The following is a 10,133-nucleotide window of genomic DNA, read 5'->3' as shown; positions in this document are numbered from 1 at the left end:
CCCCAAATTTAAACCACTTACCACGAACCTTTCCATTTTTCTACAATAGCCTCCAATGCCTGCTGAAATCGGTTGTTTACGGATATCTATTTAAGTACTCGTGAATGGGTTCCACCAGGCGTTCTACATGACATCAAAGCTCTCCAAACGGCCTCTACGTGTTGGATCTATACCCCACGCACGCTTTATAAATGACCGAGCTTGAAAACCCGAGAGTTTGTGACGGAGATAAAATAATAATGAAATATTTTATTATGCACAGCAAACAAAAAATACATGTTACTAACAAAGACAGGACATAGTAAAGTAGGTAACAACAGGCCGACTTATCGCTAAAAACCGATCTCTTCCAGACAACCACTATAGCACATATAGCATTATAGTGTAGATAGCACTATTATAAATGTTAATTTAAACACATATTATATCAAATATGTATATGTATAAGAAGTGTTTATTCAACACAAGAGGAAATCAATAATCACGTCAATCACATTTTTTGTAATAATTATTTATTGAAACAATTAATCGACAATATAATCATCATCATTATCTAGAACATGTAACCATCTCTTAGGCAAAGTTTCAATGCCCTTAACCCATAATGAAAGTGGCTGAGAGACAAAGAAGTTGGCAAGGTCATTTTGTAGGTCGCCGGAATTTTCGAATTTCTATTTACGAAGATGCTGTTTCAAAGCCCGAAAAAGACGATAGTCGGAAGGTGCTAGATCAGAGCTATAAGGTGGATGAGGTATTGTTGTCCAACCGAGCTCCTCTAGAAATTTACAGGTCATTTTCGCCGTATGTGGTCTTGCATTATCATGAAGTAATGATACTTCGAGTCGTTTTGGCTTTTTTTCTTTAACAGCGTTCGCCAACTTCTGTAGGTGATTCACGTAGGCTTCGCCATTGATAGTCTGATGGTCGTCCAGTAACTCGCACAACAATATTCCTCGCGAATCCCAGAAAACTGACAAGATAAGTTTTTGGCCATGCGGACTGCTATTCGGCTGTGTTGGCGGTCGTTTATCGGAAGGCATCCAAAAGGCTTTTCGTGTAACGTTCTCGTACAAGACCCACTGACTCGTCTCCAGTGATGATTGACTCCAGGAAGCTCTTTCTTTGGGGGCGCAACAGCAGACTTTTTTCGATTTTAACTAAATCCTTGTAACAAGCCCGCGCTTATATACCCTACGTGAAAGATTTGAGAACATTCTACTATACACTTGATTTATTCTAGAATATTCCCGAGAATACTGAAAATATCATGTAAATTTTGAAGTGGGGAAAAAATTATGCAACAACCTAATACAAATGAATGAAACCTCCTACACGCCCTCTTAATCTTGGACGACTTCCATCAAGTCCTGAACAAAAGACTCGTGCTTACAATATGGCAATGCCTTGGTAAGTACATCAGCAGTCATCTGCTCAGTAGGCATGTAAGTCAACTCAATAACGTTATTTTCAAGTCTGACGAATATAGTGATATCTAACGTCCACATGTTTAGATCGTTGTGGAATACTGGATTAGTGGCCAGTTTAGTAGCAGACTGGTTATCACTATACAAAGTAACAGTATTATATTACTACAACCTGTCAACTGAGCAAGAACCGCACGGACGTATACCGTCTCTTTGGCAGCTTCAGACAAAGCTATATACTCCGCCTCGGTAGACGACTGTGCGATACAAGATTGCTTGTAACAACCCCAGGAAATGACATTCCTACCTAACTTAAATATATACCCCGTGTATGATTTACGACCCATCCCGTTAGCCCAATCAGCGTCAGTCAATACAAAAATACGAAATTTATCATTAACATCACGCAACAGTGATGTATCCACTTTGCGATCTAAAGTCTGTCATCAAATCGCGCCTGCTAGTCATGCTATTCGTTGCTCCCGAGTCCACATACCACGAAGATTCAGAGTACGCTTCAGTGCTATATGCCGACAAGTCACAGTATCCTAAACAAGCAAAGTCATTATGACAGTTTTTCTTCAGATGACCTTTTTGTTTGCATTTCCAGCACCACGGCTATCTCTTACGACCAGTAATATCCTTTGTTTTAGACTCGTTCTTGTGCTGTTGCGTTTTTCTCTCGTAGTACCGCCTTGGAAATTTAATGTTATCGTAAACTTAGGATAAATGTATTACTTAGTGTACGTTTTGCATGCCAAGTGTGGGAGAACATGCATTCATGTAACCCATCTACTGACATGACAAATTGTACCATCTGTGTAATGTTCTAGCAAAATAAATAATTCTGTTTCCGATAATAGACGCCTCTTATACAAAGCCCTTAGGTTAATATTCTGGACCTGTTCCAACATGAGAATATGTATATTTATTCTCACGCGGTCTCTAGACGACAGAATTTGTCTCCAGTAAACTCCAGCACCTCTAGCACATCTTGCATCCGCGACTTAGACCGCGACTCGAGTCGCCATTCCCGCGGCTGTCAAATCTGTCGATTTCCGTAGCATAACTTGTACCCGCGACTGCAACAGCCGCGTAGAGAACTCAAAGTCGCGGCGCGACTCGTCAGTGTTACCCGGCGAAATCAAAGTCTAAACAAATCGATATTTGCAAGTGGCAACACTGAATCGGAAACCATCAGGGATGCGCTAAATCATTCGTTCTTTGGTGGTAAAAAATCTAGTTTTTTGTCGATGGTTAAGATTTTCCTGTCAAAGTCAAGGAACTTTCAAATTTTGTCAACATTTAATTACGGGAAAAAATATGAAAAAATTTAAGTAATAGAGCCTTATATACTTAATATTGATAATATTCCTTAAAATATATATTGTTTAAAAATTTCTGTTTAATAAACCTTTTTTAATAAAATATTTTTGTAAGTAAATATAATAATGGAATTGCTATTATTGGTTTTGTTCTCATATTCTTGTTGTAAATAGTGTTTTTTTTTCAGAATAAGTTCAGCATTATCCTAGACACGATTGATATCCCAGCACCCAAAGGAAAATATTATTAACAGGAACCTGCCAACGGGACCCGAAGTGGAGATTCAGGAAAAGAAACACACTAGGCAAGCTTGTAGGTTTCAAACGCGGAGCTGTCCCCTTTTCTAAATTAACTAAGATGTGAGAAGCGCTTTAGCTTTAAGAACACCACCGAGGAAGTGAACTATTAATAATAAACCTAATGGTTATGGCGTAATCTAAGCTGCCACAGTAACTCTCAAATAAGTTTCATATAGTTTTTCTTGTGCCAATAATGGATGGCATGTGTGTGTACTGTGTACCTAACTGTGTGTGTGTACTGTTTATGATTTGACAAATTGATATGAAAAGCTTATTTCATAATAGTCCTCGATGAAGTCATGACCATATTTTATTGTCTATAAACCAATTTTCTTTCCAGGGTGATATTTAATTGTCCTACGCCGCATGTCGAAGAAAAAGGAAGAGAGAAAATACTTTTCAAGGGTAATAAAGAAGATTCTTACAATTTCTCTATAGTGGTTCTAGATGTTAATATATATTAGGTTTAATAATAAGAAGTCGAATATTGCAAGAATATATAAGGCAAAGCAATATACTATTAATTGAAATATTGTTTTTTTTTCTCTCCTGTATTTTTACCTGAAAAGAAACAAAAATAAAGTAGGTAGGTAAGTACCTAGAACTCCTAGAAGCCATTATTAATTAGCTCCCCAAGGCCCACTTCATACCTAATGTTGACAGCAACCTATCATAGCATGATCGTATCAGGCCCTGTCAAACATGAAGTGAAATATCTAGAACACGGGTATGATCTAGAGGAGTTTCAATATAATAGACCATATGATAACCGTACCTATGCTACCTACGCAGACTATGACATGAGCGTAACGACTCCTTCAAAATATTGTTGGTCGGCTCGGTCCAGTCACGTCACGGTATGGTGTTGGCAGGGGACGGAATGGTTTAGTGGGTGTTCACTGATAATATTTCATACAAAGCATTATTTTGAGGCGGACATGATCCTGTTATAGCCACGTATTACATCATTCTGTTACAGTACGATGCAGCGGGCACAGGCCACATGTAGGTATGTTTTGTTGAAGTCGAGGAAGGTTCCAAACGGTACCTAAATAGTAAGAGATTGTTGAAATTAGACATCTAACCGTGATCCTAAATATTACTACTAAGAATATGGCTTACTTAATAAGTTGGATAGTTTGTTTTGAACATTTGTACCTACCCACCTCATCGGCTTCATTTATGTACAAGCAAGCGGGCTCCGTTGTTAGGTTGATGAAAGTTTTGTGTAAGGAAGTCTTAGGATTACTTTTACAAACTTACGAACCTGAATTGAAATTTAAAAATCCTACATAGGTATCACCGTGCATAATCGATATAAGAGTGCGTAAAGCGCATTTAGTGATTGTTCCATACTTCCTTATTCCTTAGGGCAATAAGTAATTATACAAATTATATTATTACATAATATATGAAACTTGTTTTTAAGTTATAATTATCATGAGTTTAGTTAAAAAAGTACAAGCAAACCACCCGCGAGAGCGAGTCGCGTTATAAAGTCGCGTAGACTTCGACTCGCGGATTGACATAAAGACGAGAGAATATTTTGTCTCAAAATAGGCAGTTGTGCTACGGATTTTAGTTCAAAGTCGCGATCGTTGTCATTTTCTGACAGTGACACCTGATCGCGAGTTTGTCGCGGCTCTCGCGCGTGTGTTGTGCTGCCAACACGCGACAAGCCGCCAAGTCGCGCCGATCTGTCACTTCTCACGCCTGTCGCGGCCAGTTGTGCTAGAGGTGCAGACGACTGCAGCATAGAGCACGCGAGTGGTGTATACGCTGAGGGACACAAAACGAATCCTATTAGCCTCTTGTGAGCCACATCCGTCACTGCCTGAACATAATCGCGAAATGAGAGCGCAAAGTCGAAGTCGAATATTAAATATATTGAACCGGGTTACTAACTTTTATAAAGTTGATGACTGCTAATAGAAAAGCCGGCCGCAAATTTTCTAACCGACTTGATACCACGATGAAATGCACAATGGTTTCCCATAAAAGTGATGCTAAGTCCGAATTCGATAGTCTGCCACGGCGGAACTTGCCGAAAGTACGAAAAAGGAGGCCACTTCCGGGAAAAAAGGGGGCTGATTTAACCCATCTGATACCGAAGTAATAGTTGTGGCAGCAGTTAGAAATTTACATGTAGACACATAAAAGCGAAGTCTGCCAGTATTTTGTTTTGCCGGAAGTGCTTGGCAGACGCTCTCAAAGGTGGCCACCGGGACCCCTAATTTAACCCATCTGATACGAGGGTTGCATTGAAAATTTCGGGAATAGAACAAATGGACAAATGTATCGAGTTAAGAATATTTTTACTGTTTTTTAAAGTATTCTCCTAGCATATTGACGTATTTGAACCCTACATCCAAACCAAGTATTAAATTAGTTATTACATTCCAAAGTAGCAATACCCAAAATGACGTTTTTGAAGGTATCGACTGTCTCTTCCGGCGACTAGGATTATTGACCGCGTGACTTTTCTTAAAATTTTGGGAATGTATCAAAATCATTAGGACTCAGGTCGGGACTGCATGGCGGATGGTCCATTAATTCGATGTTATTATGCGTTAAATACTCCTTTGTTTGACGAGCGGTGTGCGGGCTGGCGTTATCGTGTTGGAGGATGATGCGTCGGTTACATCTGTAGAAGATATCTATCTTCTCTAAGTATGCCAACGATTTCAGGCAGGCAATCTGCATTAACTGTCCTGCGATCCTCAAGTGCAACAGTCGCAATATGACCGAATTTCCACACAAAAGTAGCCAGCATCTTTTTCGCCGTGCTTCGAGAGCGAACAACCTTAGTTGGTTTTAGCTCGTCTTTATAAACCCAAACTCGTGACTGGTTTTTATTTTCAGGATCGTGTGCGTGTATCAAAGTTTCGTCACCCGATACGATATTAAAAATTGTGTTAGAAGTTCCATTGTTGAAACCCTCTCGATTTCACTGGCACCAAAATGTCCCAGGCCGTCTTTGGTTCTTCGGAAAGTAAGCGCGGGATCCAACGGGAAAATATTTTTCTTATGCAAAGTTCTGTTTGCAAGATTGTTTGTATTTCACTCATTCGTGAGTGTTCACAAGTCGAACTAATTCAATCAGGTTCCGCACTGAGTTGACGTTTTCTTGAGTGATCGCAGATTTTGACCGACCGTCACGCACATCATCACTACAATTCACACGATGTCGTTGAAAATTGGAAAACCAGCGATAAATGGTCGTCTTTGATGTAACTTCCTCCCTGAATACAGAAATCATCAGATCTAAGCTTTGGTTTTGTGATAAAGCACTTTTAAAATCGTAAAATATCACTCTTAAATTTTCTTGAGTTCCATTTTGTCAACGGCCACTCCGCTTTGAAAACAAATAAAAAAGTGTGTAGTTTATTTTATCAAACTGCCTGTTGAGTTACCAGACCTCTATGATTATAAAAAGGATGAATTTGTATAATTAAATAAGCGATTCCCGAATCTTTCAGTGCAAGCCTTGTACCACCATGAAACCAATTCCAGTCGGTAGGTATGAACCCTCATGTTAGAAATATATAACTCTGCCAAGGCTTTTCCTGCCGAAACACCTTGGCAGACGACATTATGTGAGCAAGGTAACCATCGGTTACCCTACACTAACCCATCTGATACCACCATGAAACCAATTCCAGTTGGTAGGAATGAACCCCCATTTTAGGAATATATAAGTCTGCAAAGGTTTTTCCTGCCGAAACACCTTGGCAGACGAGATTATTAGCAAGATGACCATCGGTTACCGTACACTAACCCATCTGATACCACGATGAAACCAATTCCAGTCGGTAGGTATATGAACCCCCATTTCAGGAATATATAAGTCTGCCAAGGCTTTTCCTGCCGAAACACCTTGGCAGACAAGGTTATAAGCAAGATGGCCATCGGTTACCGTACACTAACCGTAACAGCTAGGTAAAATCGTCTAAATTAAAAGTGGAAAAAATTACTGTCTTGGTTGAAACTTGAACTCACTGGATCGATACTCCAGCGCTGTGCCATCTGAGCACATCGTAACTGGTGAATTTCCAATGTTACTTGGAACTCCAGTAGCCGTTTAAGAAGTGTAACACGCTTAAGTTAGATGTCGCTGTCCCCCTTGACCTGTAATATGGTGGAAAATTTTGCTGGCTATGGATGAGGTCTTGGTGGCTCAGATGGCAGAGCGCTGGAGCACCGATCCAGAGGCCGTGAGTTCAAGTCTCACCCAAGACAGTAATTTTTTCCACTTTTAAATTTATTATAAGCTTAATAGCATCGTTCGCAGACATTTCTGCTTGTCAAAAATTAGGAAATTGTCTAAATTCAGAAAAGTCGGCCAAGTTACTGTTTACTTAATATAACGCACCTATATTCTTGCTCAAATACTAAACTTTACGTTTTTTTTAAATAACAATTACTAAAAATGATATTATTTGACAGTTTTTAAGTACCTAATCTTGACATCCGCATCCGCGGATGTAAACCTTTAAATATCCGCATCCGCATCCGCGGATGTTAAAAAAATCTGCATCCGTAACCTGTTCGGAACCATGGGGTACTATACCTTTGGGACTTGGGAGCGTGCGTTGTGTGGTGAACACTGATATTTGTCCCTGAGTCATGATTGTTTTCTATGTATTTAAGTATTGATATATAATATATTATATACGTCGTTGTCTGAGTATCTACAACACAAGCCTTCTTGAGCTTACCGTGGGGTTTTGTCAATTTATGTAAAAATGTCTTATAATATTTATTTATTTATTGAGTATAATTTACTTTATCCCTTAAATATTGAAGGTAGCGAAAAAGTGTATAGAATGTTTAATGTAGAAAATTTTATGTAGATTACTTATGTTTCAGAACATTTTTTGCTACAAGCTACCGTTCACGAGTTATTAAAAAAAAACTATAAAAAGGGACCTTTAAGCCCGATGACTGATCAGTTCATCAACGTTCATAACATAAATTGACCTACACAATGGATAGACAACAAAATTGAATGTTCCAGTATTTACAGAAACTTAATTGCTAAATTGGGACAGAGCGAACCGAAATGAGCCAGAATGTCCAATTTAAACCTACTACGTATTTTATTCATCGAACTTATTGTTGTCGTAAGCGCCATCGACAATAAGGTCCCTTTTCATAGATAATACCACATATAAGTGTATTATGGCAATCGAATGAATGATTTATCTATCTATTGAAACAAGCAAAGTTAATGATTCTAACGATATCGATAGTAAAATAATTGATTTTATTTTTTTGTTTTCGCTGTTTATTGTAAAAAGTAAATAGAATAAGGTCATCATCCTCAACATCAACATCCTTCGGTACGTGGGCCCGGCACTGTCGTTCGTCTTATCAGAGTTGTATAATTACTGCATACGACAAGGGACAGTTCCAGAAGGCCTCAAAAAAGTTAAGATTACCCCATTGTACAAAGGTAAAGGCCCCAAAGCAGCCTTAAAGTCTTATCGCCCTATATCGTTAGTACCGGCAATAAGTAAAATTTTAGAAGTAGGTATTAACATTAGATTATTATCCTTTTGGTCCCCACAACTAACAATATCCGACCGACAATACGCATACCGCCAGGGCCGTTCGACTACGGATCTGGTGCGCGAAGTGGTGTGGCATACGCTGAGCGCGCGAGAGGCCGGGATGCAGGTGGCGGTAGTGTGCTGCGACCTCTCGCGCGCCTTCGATACCGCCAATCATGGACTTATCGCGCAGAAACTCAGTTACTATGGCATTCGTGGCCCCGCATTGGCGCTTCTAATGTCATTTATGTCGAACAGGAGTCAAGTTGTCGTAGGGGATAGTGGCCGAATCAGGTCTGATGAGATGAGGAATCAGCTTGGGGTACCGCAGGGATCGTGCTTGTCAAATACTCTGTTTAGCATCCTCCTAAATGATCTCCCACAAATAATAAAAGGATGCGACATTTTTATGTACGCAGATGACGTCACAGCGATCGTCACCGGCTCGTCCTTACCAGATCTGGAAACGAGGGTAACCGACACGCTTAAACAGCTTTGCAACTGGTTTAATACAAATGGCTTAGCCCTTAACAAGGACAAAACCTTCGTCATGAGACTTAATCTAAATGGCCACACATCCAGGCCCATGACCGCGTATGCCGGCGGCGATGCTGTCCGTCAAGTTGCGGACATAAAATTATTAGGTTTTACTATCGATAGTGGCCTGAGGTGGAACGTACACATCGACCATCTGTGCACGAGGCTGGGCAGCGCGTGCTACGCTTTAAAGCGTCTCGCGAGTACTGCGACCAGGGACGTCGTCAGGAGCTGTTATTTCGCAACCGTGCACTCGCTCATTTCGTATGGCACCGAGCTATGGGGTGGAGCCGCTGACTGGCGTCGGGTGTTCTCATTACAAAGACGAGCTGTGCGCGCAATAGCATGTGTTTCTGATGACGTCTCTGCTCGTCAGTATTTCACAGAATACAGTATATTAACACTACCCTGTGTACTTATTCAACAAATAGCTATATTTACTCACACCAACTCAAACAAATTTACTGTGAAACAGGTAAATCCAAATCGCCATCTGCGCAGTAACAGGAACGCGGGCTGCCTGGTATCTGTGCCACATAAGTTAGCAAAAAGCGGACGATCAGCCTATGTGCTTGGCCCACGCATATACAACCACCTGCCTAAAAGTATCAGGGATGCGCTTCCATCCATAATTTTAAAATGAAACTAAAACATTGGTTACTAAAATCACCGTTTTATGATATTGATGAATATTTTTCATGCAAAATTGATGATGTACTTATTTAAATAAAATTAATTGTAATAAATAAACATGTATACTTACCACGACATAAGTATTAAGTAATAATTAATAAGTGTAATATACGTATAGGTATATCTACAATGACATTTCAAATTTTATGTAATCTTTGACGTGTAACCTAATGTTATTAATAAATTTTCATTTTCATTTTCATTCATAAGTTACCTACCTATATACTTAACTAACGAAAGTTCTATCTAAAGCATAATAATATCTAAAGAATCTAAAGCACAGATATAAAGTGTCTTAAGTA

General features: G+C 39.5%; 1 non-coding gene across 1 annotated transcript; it reads left to right on the top strand.

The window, feature by feature from the left end:
- Positions 1-7,215: 7,215 nt before the first annotated feature.
- Trnag-acc (transfer RNA glycine (anticodon ACC)) lies at positions 7,216-7,288 on the top strand. The gene has a single exon. It is a non-coding gene; the product is annotated as a tRNA-Gly (tRNA).
- Positions 7,289-10,133: the final 2,845 nt, after the last annotated feature.

Source organism: Cydia fagiglandana, chromosome 1 (assembly GCF_963556715.1).
Source record: "Cydia fagiglandana chromosome 1, ilCydFagi1.1, whole genome shotgun sequence".
In the NCBI taxonomy this organism is placed as follows: Eukaryota; Metazoa; Arthropoda; class Insecta; order Lepidoptera; family Tortricidae; genus Cydia; species Cydia fagiglandana.
This window is presented reverse-complemented; position numbering and strand designations above follow the sequence as displayed.